The sequence below is a fragment of the Triticum urartu genome, chromosome 1A, assembly GCF_056163025.1.
Source record: "Triticum urartu cultivar PI428250 chromosome 1A, HENAU_Tu73, whole genome shotgun sequence".
Classification (NCBI taxonomy): Eukaryota; Viridiplantae; Streptophyta; class Magnoliopsida; order Poales; family Poaceae; genus Triticum; species Triticum urartu.
This window is the reverse complement of record NC_141873.1, coordinates 135,740,814-135,744,266: the sequence shown is the minus strand read 5'-3', so window position 1 is coordinate 135,744,266 and position 3,453 is coordinate 135,740,814.

Sequence of the window (3,453 nt, the reverse complement as noted above, 5' to 3'; positions counted from 1 at the left end):
TATCTCAATACCTAGTTAAATCTCGTTACCGGCAAGTCTCTTTACTCGTTCTGTAATGCATTATCCTGCAACTAACTCATTAGTTACAATGCTTGCAAGGCTTATAGTGATGTGCATTACCGAGTGGGCCCAGAGATACCTCTCCGACAATCGGAGTGACAAATCCTAATCTTGATCTATGTCAACTCAACAAGCACCATCGGAGACACCTGTAGAGCACCTTTATAATCACCCACTTAAGTTGTGATGTTTGGTAGCACACAAAGTGTTCCTGCGGTAATCGGGAGTTACATAATCTCATAGTCATAGGAACATGTATAAGTCATGAAGAAAGCAATAGCAGTAAACTAAAACGATCAAGTGCTAAGCTGACAAAATGTGTCAAGTCAATCACATCATTCTCCTAATGATGTGATCCCATTTATCAAATGACAACTCATGTCTATGGTTAGGAAACATAACCATCTTTGATCAACGAGCTAGTCAAGTAGAGGCATACTAGTGACATTCTATTTGTCTATGTATTCACACATGTATCCTGTTTCCGGTTAATACAATTCTAGCATGAATAATAAACATTTATCATGATATAAGGAAATAAATAATAACTTTATTATTGCCTCTAGGGAATATTTCAATGAAAGCACCAATGTCAGTAGTTCTCAAAAGGTTCGATGGCCCCTTCAATCGTCAACAATGACGCTGTCCAAGGAGAAACCTTCCTCCCTGGACAGATTTTCGTGTTCGGCGGCTTCGCACTGCGGGCCAACTCGTTTGGCCATCTGGAGCAGATCGATAGATACGGCCCTGGCCATCATGTCAAATTTGGGATCTTGAACTATGTCGCGGACATCCGTGGAGATTTGATCTTTGCTGGGTTCGAGACCGCGTCGATCGCTCCTGGTCACCTCGATGAACATGACCTAAATATGTCATCGGACCACATTCAGGAGATAGCTCCTGTAACTGCTCTGGCCTTAGATCCAGAGCATACGGCGCCATCTAAGGACTGGAGGTTCAACCCCACCATGGAGGCCACAGATTCCCCGGCGTCGGAGCTGCACATGGACTTAAACTCACACAATATTTGTGTCACCGGAACCCCAGACTCGTCTCTGGGTGTAAGTTCCGAACCATGTGACTTGTAACATCCCAAATTTTCAATTTGGAATGCTATACATTAGATCATCATTGCATATCATATTTTATTTTTGCATTTTGGTTGATCCTAGAAATTCTACGCAACTCAATGACCCACGGAGAGAGTTGGGGATTTCGTTATTTTCATAATTGAGTTTTCTCAAATTTTGAGAATAGGATCATTTGATTTTATTTATTTTATCGTCAATTATTTCTATTACAAAAATATTAGAGAGGGAATAAAATGACTTTCCCAAAATAAAGAAATATTGAGGATTTAATAATAAAATCAAATAAGATTTTATTTCGGAGTTTTTCGGTGTTTTATTTGAATTTAGGAAAAAGTGCGTTTTTCAAAATTGCATTTAGTTCCCAAATAAATGTTCACCTTGTGCAGCCTGATTTTAGAAGCCTTTGAAAATTTATTTCGGAATTTTTGGAGTCCATTTAGTATTTCTTTTTATTTTTCTTCCGAGCGGAAAAAAATGCGAACCAACTTAACGGGCCGTGTCCGACCTGGACACCGACCCGGGAGGCCTTTATAAGCCGAGGCCCGGCCCCGGGGGGAGAAACCCTAGCCAGCAACAAACCCTAGCCCCGCCCTAGCCACCGCCGCCACTGCCGCCGCGCCGCCGCCGACGTCCGCCGCCACCGATGTCCGCCGCCGGATCCCGCTGTCGAGGTTCGTCGCGCCTCGTTTTCCGTGCTGAAAAAAGAAAAAAAATCGGCATTCGTCGTTTTTCTTTTTCTCGGATTAAATCCGCGACTTTTCTGATCGCGATTCCTGATCCGATTTTCGTTTTAGTATAACTTTTCGCTCATTTATCGGAATCAGGCGATTCAAGCGCCTAGGGATTCGTCTCGAAACCCTCTATCCATTTAACCAACTTAAACAAGATTTTGCTACTGTAAAATTTGCCCTAGATCCAGATTACTAGAACGAAGTTGTTTTGTTTCGCCGTTGGATTTTCGTTGCTTCGTTCGATTTGATTCTTTTGCCAACCGGAGTTCTTAAGTTGAACCTTCTGGTTAGATCCCTTATTTGAGTTTTACCTAGGCATTAGATGAGTGCTTATTGTATGCTTGTTTGTTTGTTTGCGATAGAATAACCGGAGTGCGCCGCATGTTACTTCGAATCATTAGTTTCGCGGATCATCGGCAAAGCAAGTAACACTTTGATCATACCTTTTCTACTACCCAGTTTTATTGCATTAGATCAATCCTCACACATTGCATGATTAGGATGTAATTAAATTGTGGGATGGGAAGTAGATGAGGTAGTACCTATTACCTGTTTATTATCAAACCTTTGGGAGTTACTTCTACGTTTGCTTATTATGCCATGCTATGCTAGTAGACATGGATTGGGTGAGTGATATCCATGACAGATGTGAGATTTGTTAATTAATGGTTTATCTAAGGTGGCAACTTAAACACACATCTGGGTGGATTGAGGCACCCGGGTATTCCAGGACTTGCCTGTTTTCTTTTGGACCGCCACCCAGGCTCAAAGGGATCATGGGACTATTCATACTAGATACTTCCGTGTGCAGCCACAAGCTATTATGGGCTCTAGCATAGTTGACTAAGTTGTGCGAACTCTTACAGTGGTAGACTAGCAGATGTAGGGGATGTAGGTGGTACGGTCTACCTGATCGTAAGGTGCTAGCGCTTCTGAAAGACTATGTCTCGGTCATCCGTCTTCTCAAACACCATGTAGTGCGAGAAACCAAATGGAGGTGATCGAGTCTTGTGGGGAAAAGTGCGCAAACCTCTGCAGAGTGTAATAAACTAATCATGGTTAGCCGTGTCCCCGGTTATGGACATCTTGAGTATCTAGTACTTGGATTTTCATGTGAATCTCAACATGTTACTCTAAATTAATTGTGTTGGGTTATTTTTAATGATGATGCTTAATTGGGATTGAGAATGTTGTCAACCATTCTCAATGTTTAACAACCACCATGATAGTTAAATAAATCTATTCCTTTGAAGTAGGGAAAAATTGGCTTTACGCAAAACTGTAACCATAGAGCTTTCCACCAGCCAAATATGCATATAGTATAGCTGTTTCATTCCATTACTCTCTATGTGTTACCTTGCCAGCATATTCCATGTGCTGACCCGTTTTCGGGCTGCAACGTTAATGTTGCAGACTTTTCAGACGACGATTAAGGAGTTTTTAGGTTGTGGTTCTATACTCAGTGATGCCGTTGGAGTTGATGGACTCACTTATCTTCCAAGCCTTCCGCTATTATCGTTATTAGATGGCCTTAAGCCATACTTATTGTAATAAGTTCTCTTATGAGACAC